This window comes from Ascaphus truei, chromosome 11 (assembly GCF_040206685.1).
Source record: "Ascaphus truei isolate aAscTru1 chromosome 11, aAscTru1.hap1, whole genome shotgun sequence".
Lineage (NCBI taxonomy): Eukaryota > Metazoa > Chordata > Amphibia > Anura > Ascaphidae > Ascaphus > Ascaphus truei.
Genome location: NC_134493.1, coordinates 29,335,923 through 29,352,293, shown reverse-complemented (window position 1 = coordinate 29,352,293; position 16,371 = coordinate 29,335,923). Strand labels below are relative to the sequence as shown.

The 16,371-nt window shown below is 48.2% G+C and overlaps 1 long non-coding RNA gene across 1 annotated transcript in view; it reads right to left on the bottom strand.

Moving 5' to 3' along the window:
• The window catches only part of LOC142462966 (uncharacterized), a 79,592-nt gene extending 63,221 nt beyond the window's left edge, over positions 1–16,371 (bottom strand). Inside the window, exon 1 of the long non-coding RNA XR_012787308.1 lies at positions 16,026–16,371. This is a non-coding gene — a long non-coding RNA (uncharacterized LOC142462966). The remainder of the gene's footprint in view (positions 1–16,025) is intronic.

Genomic DNA, 16,371 nt, shown 5'->3' with positions numbered 1-16,371 from the left:
GATAGGCCTGCTGCAAGCTGTCTTTGAGTCGTTGCACATATTTGAAGTGAGTAGCATTATGTACCCCATCCGTTGAGACTCTAAGACGCACATCCACTGGCAACCTCGCCTCTCGCCCAAACATGAGGAAGTATGGGGAGAACCCAGTTGACTCGTGTCTGGTGCAATTGTATGCATGTACCAAGGCTTCCACGTGTCGACTCCACTCCGATTTCTGAGCACTCTGTAGTGTTCCGAGCATATCTAGTAAGGTCCGATTAAAACGTTCGGGTAGCGCATCCCCTTCGGGGTGATACGGGGTCGTTCGGGATTTGGCAATGTTCAGCATTTTGAGCAGTTCCCTGATCAAGGTACTCTCGAAATCCCTTCCTTGGTCAGAGTGAAGGCGGTTAGGAAGGCCGTAATGTACAAAATACTTTTCCCATAATATCTTCGCCACGGTGATAGCTTTCTGGTCTTTAGTAGGGAAGGCTTGAGCATACCGAGTGTAATGGTCTGTGATGACGAGCACGTTGCATATTCCCCGGCTATCAGGCTCAATACACAGAAAGTCCATACACACGAGGTCCATAGGACCAGAACTTTTTAGATGACCCATGGGGGCGGCTCGAGTAGGTAGGGTCTTGCGCTGAATACACCGAGTACAGCGGCGACAGGGATGTTCAACGGCTTCTCGCATCTTGGGCCAGAAAAAGCGATCTCTGACTAACCCAAAAGTCTTGTCTATACCAAGATGTCCATGATCATCATGTAGGGACTTCAACACCAGGTATTGTAAGTTCTTAGGGAGGACTAGTTGTCTCCTATCCGGGTGGTTGTGGTATTGCACCACCTGATAGAGCAAGCAATTGTCTATTTCAAATTTGTCCCACTCTCGCATGAGCAAGGTCACCAAGTCATTGGGCGCGCGTTTCAGAAGGGCTAGGTTCTTCTTTTCAACGGCGTGCCGGATGATACTAACGACCGGATCTCGTATTTGGTAGTCTACCAGATCTTTCCACCGGAACACCTTGTCGTGCGTGAGGTGCATCCCTTTTGGGTCGCAGTAGGCGGCGGGGACAGCCTACGACTGGCATCCCAAGGAATCGGCCACTCGTAATTCGGAGAAGGCCACTTGGTCATTAACTATGGCGGCAGTTTTACACATAGCCCGCACTCCGGGTCCGGGAAGTTCTTCCCATTCCTCATCATCTGGGGTAGCGAGTAGTCCTGGCCTTCGGGAGAGGGCGTCCGCCCCAATATTCAATGGTCCCGGCTTATACTTCAAGGAGAAGCGGTAGTTACTGAGGGCGGCCTGCCATCGGTGGCCTGCTGCATCTAATTTGGCCGACGTATTGATGTACGTGAGGGGATTGTTATCCGTCCTTACCTCGAAGGTGACACCGTACAGGTAATCGTGGAGCTTCTCGGTGATAGCCCACTTGAGAGCCAGAAACTCCAACTTGTGGACGGGGTATCTCTGCTCACTGGGTGTCAAGCTGCGGCTGATGTAAGCTACAGGCCGCAGACCCTCCGGGTGCTTCTGGTGCAGGACGGCGCCTAGTCCATTTAGACTGGCATCCACATGCAGGACGTATGGCTGTTCGGGATCCGCATAAGCAAGCACGGGTGCTTCAGTCAGACACTTCTTCAGTTTCAGGAAGGCCTGTGAACACTCCGATGTCCATTTGTCACCGAACGGTTGGCGGGCCGATACAGCCTTCTTCCCGGTCTCTGAAGGGTATATTTTCAACAGATTGTTCAGGGGTTTAGCCTTGCTCGAGTACCCTTCCACGAAGCGGCGGTATTACCCACAGAACCCCAGGAAGGATCGCAGCTCTGTGACGTTCTCTGGGCGAGGCCAGTTCACTACGACCTCTACCTTGGCAGGGTCGGTGGCGATCCCTTTGGCGGACACTATGTGCCCCACGTAGGTCACCGAGGTATGGCAAAATCGGCACTTGTCTAGGGATAATTTCAAACCTTCGTTCCCCAGACGGTCGATCACCTTAAACAATCGCTCTTCGTGCTCTTCCAGAGTCCTTCCGAAGACGATGATATCATCCAGGTACACCAGACACTCCCGGGGAATCATGTCCCCGATAGTCTTTTCCATCAACCTTTGGAACGTAGCAGGCGCCCCACATATACCTTGGGGCATACGGGTAAATTGATAGAATCCCAGGGGGCAGACGAAAGCTGTTTTCTCCTGGTCTTCCGCATTCATAGGCACCTGATAGTACCCTGATCGGAGATCGAGCACACTAAACCAGTGACTTCCATTCAGCGCATTCAGGATCTCTTCAATGCGCGGAAGGTTGTATTTATCCGGGATCGTGCGATTGTTCAGAGTTCGATAGTCGATACACAGTCGTACGGATCCGTTCTTTTTCCGCACCACCAATATGGGCGACGCGTAAGGTCCTCGAGATTCCGTCACAATCCCAGCAGTTTCCATATCTTGTATGGCGTTCCTCACATCGTCCACATCCCGAGGGGCGATGCGACGAGAACGTTCCCGGAACGGAGTGGCATCACTCATTCGAATGGTATGTTGGGCACTGCGGCTGCACCCCACATCCATCTCGCTCGTGGAGAACACATGTCGTCGTTGCAGCAGCTGGGTGGTCAACCGTTCTTTCCACTCGGTGGACAGCGTCGACTCGCCGAAGTTGAAGTCCAGATCGACTACCCGCTCATGCGCGGCCGCCGCCTTCACCTGAGGCGTGGCTCCCACCGGGCTGACCGGATATATGCATCCCAACTTCTGATCGACATCAAACTCCATCGGAAAGGGGGAGAGATTCTGCACATATACGTGGGTTCGAATAGGGATCTTAGCCGTCCATTCCCTCACTTCGGGTAGTACTCTATACCCTCGCTTAACCTCTTCTTCTTCAGGCTCACTCTCCAGCGAGAACAGTTGGTCGTTCTTGTCTCGGTCGGGATAACAACACCAGACGTCCATCTTTTGCACTCCCCCTGGTAATATGGTCGTCAGTCCTCGTTGACGATTGTAGAGGTCCCCATGACGCTCCAAGGCATATACCCGGTGGCACTCTTCTCATAAGATGGGGTCTAGGAGCGAATCGTCCAGCGGCAACTCGTTGGTCTCTTTCAAGTAGGCTCGGATTATAGCTTGCACTATGTCCGCATTGGTTCCCAAGATGATTGGGTACTTGCAATGGTCTTGGGGCTCCGGGCATACCATGGCCGCTACCTGCATGGGGTGCTTCTTGCCGGTGTTCAGTTGGAGTATGTCCAGCTGGACCCTTACAATCCCATCGATGGGGTAGTCTTCATTACTTAACCCCCTAACCTTCATATGTTCGGCCGGCCTCAGGGGGCAGTGTTGAAGGTGCTGATCATAGAACTTGCGATATATTATGGTTACTTGTGACCCTGTGTCCAGTAGGGCCGAGGCGTATATCCCTTCTAGTACCACGGGCACGATGGCTGCAGGGCCCACTTGACTGCAAACTTCACCGGGTGAGGCGTCATCACTGGGGCCAGCGTCAGAAGGGGCATCCGGGGTTCCAGAATGAGGGAGTTCGGGGTCAGCTTCTGCCATAGGTACACTGCAGACCATAGATCGGGCTGATTTCCCTCTATCGGAAGGGTGTTCCTCAGGATGACCTTCTCTTTCTGGACAGTTACGGAGGACGTGACCCTTCTTACCACAGTTATAGCATACAACCGGGCGGCTTTCCGGACGACTCATGGACGGGGAAGGTGGTCGGTCGGGGGGTCTTGGTTTGTACCCCTTGGACAAGGCAGCAGACTCTTCCTTCTTTTCCGTAGGGCCCTTTCCTTTGGAGGCAGAGGGGCTCTTAGGTTTAGCAGCTGAGTGTAGCATAACATGAGCCTCCTGTAGTTTCACTTGCCGCAGCAACTCGGTGAACTTGTAGGGGCCCCCGTCCATTATCTTGCTGCGGAGCATGTTGGCTATGGGGTGAGTGGGGCTTGATCCCCGCAGATACTGCTTATGGAGAGCTTCATCCATCCCAGAGGCGGAGACCAGCTTACGATTGAGTAGGATTCCGAGGACCAGCTGTAGACGGTGGATAAAAGCCGACAAGTCTTCCCCCTCCTTCTGATAAAGATGGAAGTACTTCGTCCAGAGCGCTCCTTCGTCTTCTGCTAGCCCGTATGCTTCTAACAGGAACGCCACCATTTCCAACGCTGTCAACTCTGGGTGTTGGTCCCTGTGGATGGTCAACATAGTAGACGCAGGGGGTCTGAGGCATTCCATGATACGCTGCCGCTTTACCGTGTCAGTGCACGACCATTCCTCTACTACTTTTACTGCATTCTCCCTCCAAAGGTCTATTCCTTCCTCCCCCTGGGGTATTGGAAGTATTCCAGAGAAGGCCTTAAGCTTCCGGTAGCTTTGAGACTGGGAGGCCACAGTGAGGGCTTCTACGAATTGGGGTAAGGTCACCCCCATTATGGAGTTTGTTTGTAGATGGTGCTCTGAAAGTGCTAGGACTGTGTAAATGGAAGGGAGCCTGACCTGGGTATATAGTTGCATAAACAGTACTAGACCTTAGGTGGGCATAGGATACCCTGAAGGATGGGGTGGGTTGTCCAGGGACACCCCCCCTTCCTCATTGGGTTAGCCCCAGGTTAAATGTACTCACGTATTGTCCTTCCCAGGGTCTCCCTTCCAGAGCGTGCAGCTGTATGGTATAAGAGTTCCAAAAGCCAGGGTGTGCAGCGCACAGCAATGATGAAAGAGCAGGTCTTGCAATTAAAAGTCCTTTATTATTCAGACAACTGGTTGTGGGACAGCAGCAAACTTCAACGCGTTTCGTTCAAAGAACTTTTTCAAGAAGTGCTGTATACAGTAAAATTGTCAGTTTAAATGCAGCTGTTTGCCCCGTTTTCGCGCCAAAAATGACGTCATGGTGCGTCATCCGACCAATAGGATTTCATCTAGCCGCGCATGCGCCGCGCGCCAGAGTGTCCCTGGATCCCCCACGAGCCCCAGCCGAGCTCAATCAGGATCGGCACGCCTCTCAGGGCAGCCTCTGCTGAGAGCACGCCTCTGATGGCCGTGTAGGATCCTCCCCCACTCTCCGCTTTCGGCGCATGCGCAGATGGAGCTTCTGGGTCCCCTGATTTTTTAAACCTGGATGACGGTCCACAGCTAACATGGGGATATATAGATAAATAATATACGCTGTGTAAAGGGTATATATACCCCATTCCGGCCACTGAAACACTGGGCAAACAGCTGGCAACAACAACACATACAAAGATAAAAGTGTAACTATACATTAATCAAAAGTAATAAGCAAAAACATTTTTTTTAAACCTATATTTAAAGAACAGCAGATTGCTTGCTCACATTAATGAAATGGGGTTTATATTAAATCTTTAGCATTTATACATAATTATGGGGTGGAGTGCTGTATATTGTGTATATAGATAAACAAAAATTCTCATAAACAATCTTATTGTCCTGTGGTCAGATCAATGAGAGCATAGAGAATACATGCATAACTTATTCCAATTTATTTGATACTATATGCATACTTCCAAAGGACCAGAAATAATTAATTAGGCAAATGGCAATACATATATTAAATATAGGTACAAGATATTATATCTTTTTAATTTATTTTAATACTATCATATATATATACATATATATATTTTTCTTATAAATAATATTTCTTTTAATTAATAAAGTTATTTTGTTATAATTGTGTTGTTTAAAAATATAAAAATATATAATTAAGGCAGTTCATATATATATATGCATATGTTTTTTCTATATATGTTTTTTCCATACATGTTTATTTGTTCATATATTCACTGTGTAAATATATATGTGTAATCTTTTCCTTAGTTGATATTTCTTTAGTCCATTATTTGGTAAAAATTATTACTTTATATATAAAATGTTTTTGCTTATTACTTTTGATTAATGTATAGTTACACTTTTATCTTTGTATGTGTTGTTGTTGCCAGCTGTTTGCCCAGTGTTTCAGTGGCCGGAATGGGGTATATATACCCTTTACACAGCGTATATTATTTATCTATATATCCCCTGGTTAGCTGTGGACCGTCATCCAGGTTTAAAAAATCAGGGGACCCAGAAGCTCCATCTGCGCATGCGCCGAAAGCGGAGAGTGGGGGAGGATCCTACACGGCCATCAGAGGCGTGCTCTCAGCAGAGGCTGCCCTGAGAGGCGTGCCGATCCTGATTGAGCTCGGCTGGGGCTCGTGGGGGATCCAGGGACACTCTGGCGCGCGGCGCATGCGCGGCTAGATGAAATCCTATTGGTCGGATGACGCATTATGACGTAATTTTTGGCGCGAAAACGGGGCAAACAGCTGCATTTAAACTGACAATTTTACTGTATACAGCACTTCTTGAAAAAGTTCTTTGAATGAAACGCGTTGAAGTTTGCTGCTGTCCCACAACCAGATGTCTGAATAATAAAGGACTTTTAATTGCAAGACCTGCTCTTTCATCATTGCTGTGCGCTGCACACCCCCATTATGGAACCTTCGTTCGTTGCTCTCTCCCTGATAGGCCAGGAGTTTACCTCGCAGGGTACGGTGTCGGGTGGAGAGGGGGGGCAGTCAGCCCAACTACTGGCTTCCGGGAGGGCGCTTGGGGTAAAGGAGACTTTGGGTTGGGGACGGTCAACCCGGTTTGGGGTACTGGACACGGGGGTACGTGGTGTCCAGGTACTGGTGGACGGTTCGTCTGGATCTTGAGGAGGGGCTCTAAGCGAGAACATTTCCCTTATTACTGGTAAGTCCGAGTATATAAGGGGGTATCCTTCTGGTGGGCACTCGGAGGCTACTAGAATGTTCAGGGCCGCTTCAGGGCATATGTCCCGCCCGACGGTGAATAGTAGGGCACTCAAATGATAAGTAGAGTCGAACACCCTGCCACGGTACCATACTCTATCTAGCCCTAAGAGCTTGCTCAGAGAGTTCCGGATGTCAGTTTCCGCTACTAACGCCGGGACGTTCCCTACGGCGACAACGTGTCTAGGTGGTTCACGGACGGTGGTGGCCCACGCGTGGACCTCTTGACGGGAGGGAATTACCATGATGCTGATCTGTTTTGAATAGGGCACCCCAGGTCTAAGCTCTCAGCAGCGCCTCCAAAATGTAACGGGTTTTCCCCCACCCAATCGCAGATCATACTGTGTGGGGGCAGGAACATACCAGGTTACTAAGTGTGGTGCATAACCTGTTGGCTCACAGGAGGGCTGAGCTTCCGCCACGGGGAACCTGGGGTAATATTACTGTGGACAACTTACGTACAACGATGCAGCGCCTCCACCTGCGATGGCTCCCACCAGAGGGGGAGTGGTTCCTCGCAGGACAATCAATACTCACACACAAGATATATATATATATGGGACTTTACTTCTTCCGCAACACAACATAAACCACAACAGCTTACTTAACCTGTGTCCCTTTCTGGAGGAGACACTTACTGCGCCATGCAGGACGCTTACGCTAATTTGCACCCCGGCGGGCGCTAACACTTCTAGGCATCTCGGCGGATGCTAACACATCTAGGCGTCACGGCGGACGCTACCACCTCTAGGCGTCACGGCGGACACTACCACCTCTAGGCGTCACGGCGGACGCTACCACCTTTAGGCGTCACGGCGGACGCTACCTCCCAAAGAGTGATCCCACCCTGTGTCCAGTAAGCCCAACCCAATGTCTCGCACTCCCAAGTCATATGCCAATGTGTGTGTGTGACTGCGCAGCCACTATGTCTGGTGATAGGCCTTGTTGGTGCACGTGAGTTGTGGGTTACCTGCCCGGGCTCCAGCCACGGGTGCCGCTATATCACTGGGGTTGGATCCACCGGGATATCCTCCTACGCGTGGGGTGAATTCCAGCGCGGATAATATCACCGTACAGCTCCGCACCGTCTCTACCTTAGTTAGGGTCTGTCTGCTGCCAGTAGGCCGCAGTCACGCTAGCTGGGCCTCCGTGGAGATAGTCCAGCTCCCTCTTAGCAATCCGAGCAATGTCCGTGATACACTCCTAGCAAATATATAATGGGGCAGGGTCCCTAACCTAGGGCCTGTCCCTACAATACTCAGCTAGGATGACTCAGGGCTATCTGGGGCCTAGGGGATTTGCTGGCCTAGTGCAGAGAGTCACAGACCCCTGCACCCTACCTCCTTCCCCTAGCTGATCCAGTCACCAACTGCCGTGTGCAAAACCCCGCGAAATGTATCTATATCCCTCCTGGGGAGATCTGCAGCCCTATTGGCTCCCTGGAGTCATGTGGCTCTGCCCCTGTGCACCCTGGGGGCTGTCCGTCCTGCCTTGCGCATGCGCGAGCTGTTTTGGGGCCTCTCGCGTTAGCTGGCCTCCTGCGCATGCGCAACAGCACTATGCATGGCGGCGCCCTGCTTCCCGAGCCGCCGGGACACTCGCGACGCGACCGCGGCCTTCGCAACGGCCCGATCGCGTCCCCGGCAACCGGCCGCAACTCCCAGGTACCCGCTGCTCGCGCACCTGCCCCCTAACTCCCTCACGCGCGCTCTGGAAGAAGGGGGGGTCAAGTAGAACAAGGGGGGGGCCTGGCTACATATATATAAACTTAATTTCGGATTGTCTGCACACTCTTTTCCTCAGATGTATTCTGCAACACATCTCATATGAGATACATCCGGAGAGACACATTTTGGGAGAAGTATACCTTGAGTGGATCTCACCACCATCAATCCCTCCATGCGGTTTGCCACAGTTTTGTTGTGCTTTTTTGTTTTACCATTGAGAAAATGTGAGTGTGCAGTACCCGGATATTTACACATGATCATTGCAGTAAGAATATATAGCACTATACTGGGGTTTTTCCTTTCGGTGAAGAAATCTGCCCTCTCCAAAGCCTGAAGATATGTAAACAAACAGCATCAGATTTATCGAAGGTAGAAAAGAGGCAGGTTTTAGTCTAGTTGGTTAATCTGGGGCTGATATTTGCTTTAGTATTGCAGACTCTGATAAACGCCCCGTTTTCTTTGCTACTCTAGTTTAGCAGAATAGAGGCTGTTCTCTCTCTGGCAGCAAAGGGGTTAACAGAGGCCTGCACCAGAGTGGGGTTACCCCCTTATTCCCATAGCTATCAACCAAACCTTACTTTATTCCATGAGGCTTGAAAAAGAACCAGTTTAATAATAGTAGATTGGTTATATTGAGCAATAGGAGGAGAGACATTAAATGGTCAAACCCTCCTGCAACAAAAGTGAGCTATACCCAGCGACCAGATTAAGGGGTCTCATCTGGGTGATTAATAACCAAATCTGCCACTTATAAGTATGTTTAATGTATTTATTAAAGTGACACTTGGGAGGGGTTTCCTCTGGCTGCGCCCTTTGGTGTGATGTCACTGTGTGATGTCACTGTGAGATAAGCGAGTGCTTGTACAGCCAGAGTCCCGCCTCCCCATCTCCGCTTATCTATAGTGGTTCTCTGATAAGGACAGGGTGGGATAAGGGTGGGTTTGACAAACACTTCTCCATTCAGAGGCCCCTAAGGCTACAAGCCCGGTGTCTGCGCTGCACACGCGTCTGCGAGGCTGGCAGCGCGTGCAGCCGAATTCTCCGGTCTGCAGTGAGCTGCAGGGGAAAGACAGGGGGGGTGGCATGAGAGGGGAGTGATGGGGCGTGGCCATGATGTCACCCAGCAGGTTCACCCTCATTGGCTGAACCGCCGGGGGGACGTGGCCTAGCGCTCCGCCACTAGTTGCAATCTCAATTTTCCTGTCTGCCTGATAAACTCGTCACACGGCGCGGCGGCCGCTCCTCGCAGCAGGCCCGGCCCCATTGAGGGGCGGCTCTTGTCCACGCAGCACCCGCCGTAGTGGGCGCTGCAGCAGCCAGTGGGGACCAAGCCTAAGAAATTCAACTGGGGACTATGTGGGACTGCACCTTTAAACGCAGTTAGGAGCAGGAACATCACTAGCGGTTGTGCCAAAAGACTCATTTTACAGAAGCTTGATACATACCACTTCACTGTGCGTAATACGTTCAACCACTCATTGTTATTAGTTCTGATTCAGCTTCCCGCAGCACAATGGAAATAGATTAATATTACACTCACCCAGATGAGACATCTCTTCCATACAAAAATATTTGTTATAAGGTGGATGTGTCATAAAACAAACGCACATGAAATTCTTTGGGTTCCTGCGTCTTTGTACAATTGTATGATATACCCATTTGTCATATCAGAACCACCAGGACCAGGCACTGCAAAGACTGCTGGGAGTCAGCAAAATAAATAGGAATAAAAACAAATCTCTAAATTGGACACAGAATAGCCCATTTGTATCTGCCATGTTCCAGTGTATATCTAGGCAGTTAATTGAATTTACACGCATACTCCTAGCTTAACACCTTCGCTGGCAAAAGATCCTGCAATGCATTGGATGCATACAGAGTACGGGGCTTATTCTATATATATATATTCTATATCCACTGAAGCGTCCAAACTGGACGTCTTCCAACTAAATTTCCCATTGAGTGCAATGTAGAATTTCATCCGAAAACAACCCAACTGGCCACTTTAGCAAATATAAGATAAACCCATTAAAGGGTCAATTCTATATACTCCGAAGCTGCCCGTCAGGTCGTTTCTGGATGAAAAACCCTGATGAAGTCAGTTGAGAATTTCAGCTGCAAATGTCCCGAACGTCCGATTCGGAGCATGTAGAATGTACCCCTAAAACCTCGCATCGTTGGGAGACAGAAGCTGTATACAGTACATATCTTTTTTAAATCATGTTCAGAATTGCAAGGGTGAAAATCTAAAACCAACCTATTTTCTTCCTTAAATTATTTATGTTACTACTCTTTTAAATGGATTGATTGGAAAAGACTGAAAAAGTCCATTAGCGCTGAAAGTGTTCCTCCCTATCGCATTACTACAATATTTAGTGAAACATTTTCTGAAAGATACAATTATATAATGTATAACTGAATAGAAATAATAACAAATATTTATTTAAAGCAGTATTATCGCCTATTTTACGTGTATATTTTAAATGTATTTTTACGGATTTTGAAGCAGGGCTGAACAGCAATATTTATAGCTCCCACAGTTCCTGCAATACTTACCAACAACGGGGATTCCTTCCTGGATTTTTAAAGATGGCGCCCTGCAGTCATCCAATAATAGGAAGCCGCAACCTCATTCCCCCGATGATGTTGCTGCTTCCCATTGGCCCACGAGATGCAAAGGATTTGGTTGTCATGTTTATACCCCGGATCAGAGCTGAAAGACCAGCAACTAAACAAGTCCAGGGTCCCCGGGGCTAAAAAATAGATCAGTTCAGCTCCGTAAAACCTCCCAGATTAAAATTCTATACATTTTTTTTTTTAAGTGAAACTTCTTTGCTGGCACCTGGGTGAATTTCCTTCGTGGAGACGGAAGTACTGTAACAGAAGTGACGTCGCAGTATGTTTTAGCCTGCTGGGAGTTGTAGTCCAAGAGCTGGAAGCATGTTTCTCTGCACATGCACAGGAGTGGCCGCCGTTGCGCACATGCGAAAGAGGGGCCATCACTGTGAGCATGCGCAGTATCGCCCATCACATGCGCAGGATTGCCCATCGCCACGCGCATGCGTAGGTGTGGCCGTCTCCTCACGCATGCGCATAGGTGTCCGGCCCATGCAGCGCGTGCGCAGAGTATAAGAAGCAGCCATGGCCATGCGCATGCGCACACGTGACTGTGTACACGCCACCAACGCATGCACAGACAATCCTTCCGCATCAGGGCATGTGCAGAGGCCCCCACCACAGCAAGCCAGCCACCTACCCACCACAGCCACCCATCTCCCCAGACACCCCCCACACCCCCCAACACACACACAGAAGGATGCAGGAGTAATCTTCAAAGTAAGGAAACACAGCTGATTATATGTTCTTTCATTTGTTTGTACATGTATAAGTGGAAATATGTAGTAAGCACAATTATGTTATCATTAAGAGGCTGCACTATGTACGCTTTATTAAGAATACGGAACATGGCATGACTTCTGAACCTTGCTATTTTAGGATCCTACATATTAAAATAAATAAAATCGAGGTGCATTCGAACGCACGTTCTAAGTTAAACTTCTTTGTGTTTTGTCACAGAAATTTTATTTTGATTTTAATGTTTTTGAGAGTATGATTACATTTTCAGCGACATTTTCAGTGACAACACACAAAGAAGTTTCACTGAAACTGCGCGTACTCGCCACACACAATTTTTTTAAGTGTGTACAGCGGGGAGTGGGGGAGATGCTGCTTTAATAAATGCTTTATTATAATTTAAAACAAGACAGATTTTAAAAGTTGTAATCATTATTGGTGCACCTTTAATAATAATAATAATAATACTAGTAGTTGGGCATACTGTCCATGCTCCCTTTATAACTGCAGTGCCCTTGTTTGAGGCACCTTTTTGTTGTGTATTCTCAAATGTGTAAAACGACAATCATGCATCTGGCCCATTGTGAGAATTTTGCATCTACCCAAATTCTCTGGGGATCAGGAGATAGTTTGGTTTCCATGCTAAGTCACACGGTCTCTCTGCTGGGACTAACATGGCAATTAGTGCCAATTTCATGGATGTGGACATTTGCCCCCAGGGAAATAGCATAAGACCATCAACTGGTATGTTACATATAATGATCTCATTGTAATTCTTATGGATCACTATTGACAATGAGTCTGCACTTTTCCAGATATAAAATGAACACCTCGACACCTACAGTAATTAAAAATATCATATGGGGTTATTTTGAGATACTATAACAGGGGTCTTGAACTGACGGCCCGAGGGTCAAATGTGGCCTGTGACGGCCCTTGATGGAGCCTTCAAACGCTCTGCTCCAGCTAATTTCAAACCAGTTACTTAGGCAGCAAAGTGCAGTTTTTCACACTGAAACTCACTTGTAAGTTAAGAGAATGTAAATATAAAAGGTACCGATATAATAAATTCAAGTGTTGACAAATAGTCATTTTCATGTCTTTAAATGTATCTAAAATTATATTACATTAGGTTTGCGGCCCATCTACTCTTAAATGACCTCTGATCTTGTCCCTTTGGAGAACAAGTTGAAGACCCCTGTTATGTAATGTCCTATAAATATATCCCAATAAAACTAATTACATTTGTAAAGCAGTGTCCATCCCTTATGCTTTGTCCCTTCATTTCCCTAAAGCAATTATAAAAAAAGCTGTAATTTCCTTCGCCTACCGTACCTGCATTGTGGCCGTGTGTAAAAGGGGTGAATGGTCAACTAAGTTTTATATTTATTTCTCTCCAGCTATAGTCACTTGATCCTTTCTAATAATTGCTCGCACTATGTGAGCAATCCGTTCCTGGGTTTGGCGGGAACTCACTCTTACAGAGCTGGTGTGCTCTCAAACAAACCTCCCCTTACAATTGCAAGCACTGTCACCTGAGTTTGCAATCATGCTGCTCTGTCTCTCTGCTCTGGCATTGGAAGAATTCCCACACACCCCTGTCTTGGGATTGGCTATCTGCCTTTCTTATACTGGCCCCTTTCTCTGACTCCTTGCCGAGCATAATCCAAGCTTACGTGGATATAACAGTGTTTGCCACACACTTCCACCTTGGCCTTGTTCCAGGGACCTGCTGCAGAGGTCTGCTTCCTGTGCTGAAGCGCTAGATCCCCAGTGCTACTCTTGCCGTGTTCCTGAGACCTGCTGCAGAGGTCTGCTTCCTGTGCTGAAGCACTGGATGCCAAGTGTTGCTCTTACCTTGTTCCTTGGACCTGCTGCAGAGGTCTGCTTCCTGAGCTGAAGCGCTCGACCCCCAGTGCTACTCTTGCCGTGTTCCTTAGGCCTGCTTCAGAGGTCTGCTACCTGTGCTGAAGCTCTGGATTCCCAGTGTCTACTTATCCTGTTCCTGAGACCTGCTGCATTCACCTGTGGCAGAGGTCTGCTTCCTGGTACCTGTGCTGAAGCGCTGGATCCCCAGCGCCAGCCTTGCCTGTTCCCTGAGGCCTGCTGCCTTCTCTCCTTGCAGAGGGCTGGTTCCTGGGGCCTGCTGTATATCTCCATTGCAGAGGCCGTGTCCTGGTTCCTGTGCTGAAGCGCTGGATCCCCAGCGTTAACCTTCTGCTTCCTGCCTTGCAGAGGTCTTCATTATGGGCCGCTCCCGCTCCTCGCGTAGAGGCCATTCCCGCAGTACGGCTGCTACGCTGAAGCGCTGCGTACCTGATTCCTTGTTGCCGAACTTCTGCCTGGATATCGATTACCCTGACATCTCCAACCCTGACCCTGGCTTGTCTAAGGATTACTCTACATTCTCCAACCCTGACCCTGCAACGATTGACTACGAACTGCGCAATCCAGAACCGGCTTCGTGGTCTAAGGTCGGTGTGTTCACATCCCAACCTCAGCCCCGCGGTCCAGTCCCGGTTTGTGGCGAGCAAGACCGTAACACACTTATTCACATGTTCCCTATTCATTGATCGCTGGTTATATCTTTTGTGTATATGTATATATATATATATGTATATATATATATATATATATATATATTTATATATATATATATATATATATATATATATATATATATATATATATATATATGAGTCACTAACTCAGTATGCTGGAGTGAGGAGCATATGTGTGCTTCCAGCATAGAAGCTATTAAACTCCTCCTAGAAAGGCATGCGCCTGCAGCTAATTAAGCAGGAAGAACTCCTGAGAGACTGAGGATTTAAAAGGCAGGAAGTAGCCTACACAAAGAGAGCTAGTTTTTACCCAGGAGGGTAGAGAGACTTTTCCCAGCTAAGAAGCCCCTGGCTGTTGCTCTGGTCCCCCAGCACTGCGTGGAGCTCTGCTGCTGGGACCAGCTGGGACCCCAACCCAAGGATATAGACTGATAACGAGCTGGACACAGACTGCTTCCCGGAACCGGCGTTCCTTTTTACTGTTGGAGCTGCAATACAGATAAGACTTTCTCATTATATGTTGTATGTGGAGCACATGTTTTGGCTTGGGAACCAGCTTAGCTGGCCATGCAGTTAGTGAGGGTGAAAGCTATGGTGTAGTTAGCTTTCCTTAAAGGGAATAGGTGTTTATTTTCTATGCTTTATTATGATTTAAAGGGACAGTACCCATTATGTTCATTTGTCTGCTGGTTAATAAACCAACTGGTTCAGCTTAATCCTATGTCTAAGCATCTTACTGACCCTGCCGCGAGGCTGTCCTGCCACAATAAAAAAATATATATATATAGAGAGAAAGAGAGAGAGAGAGAGAGAGAGAGAGAGAGAGAGAGAGAGCGATCTGTACCGTGTTAACCAAGCTTAATAATCAAAAAGGATGGCTGTTGGGGATATTGTCTATCTATATATATATATATATATATATATATATATATATATATATATATATATATATATATATATATACAGTGTTCGACAAACCTATACATTTGCACGCCCCTGGCGAGTGGATTTAACATCGTGGCGAGCTCCTATTGGCTCAAGCAGCACACGTGTGGTACTAGGTGGCGAGTAGATTTTTTTGTTCGGCGAGTAGATTTTTTGGTGATTTGTCGACCACTGTATATATATATAGCCCTTTTTCCCTCTAGCATGAAGGGACTACTGGTGCTGGCGTTACCTGTAGGCTCACAGAGACTGAGCCTCCACCACTGGGAGCCTGGGTTAACAAATATATAAAGTGGCAGCGCCTCCACCTGCACAGGATCCCAATTATATGAGATAACCCCGAACAGGAACCAATAATAACAGCTCACAGATTATGCAATAACCTTTTACTGTCAGATATATAAACTAATCAACACAGAGGATATAATAACTCTACTGGTTGCAGCTATCACAGTTTTCACTAGCCGCGCAGGACTTTGTCCCATCACCGTTTACCCCCACACCGTGTCCACAGTACCAGAGGTGTCCCTTGGTCACTTCACCCAATAAGTGTCCCCAAAAGATGCCCACCCCTCTAGGCATGATCAGTGCCTTGCTGTACAGATGTTGGTGCATGTTTGGTGAACGGTACCTGCCGGGTGAGTCCACACCCAGGCGCGCTAACGAGTAGAAGTAGAGGATCCGCCGATCCAACGATATCTTCCGCTGGATGGGATGCCTCGCGCTGGAGTAACCACTGCGATGATGGTCGCTCCTTCTATTGCAGCCTGGTCCCAGACTGCGGTAACAATGCTTCAATGACACAGCTGTGGCCCTAAGCTGGCTAACCACTAAAGGGGTAGGATCCCTAACTGAAGGGCCTTCCCTACAGCATCCACAAGCTTAGAGTGAGTTGGGGTCTAACTGGGGCCTAGGGGATTTCTGGCCTAGTGCAGAGGGTCACAGACCCCTGCACTTGTACAACCTCCCCTAGCTGC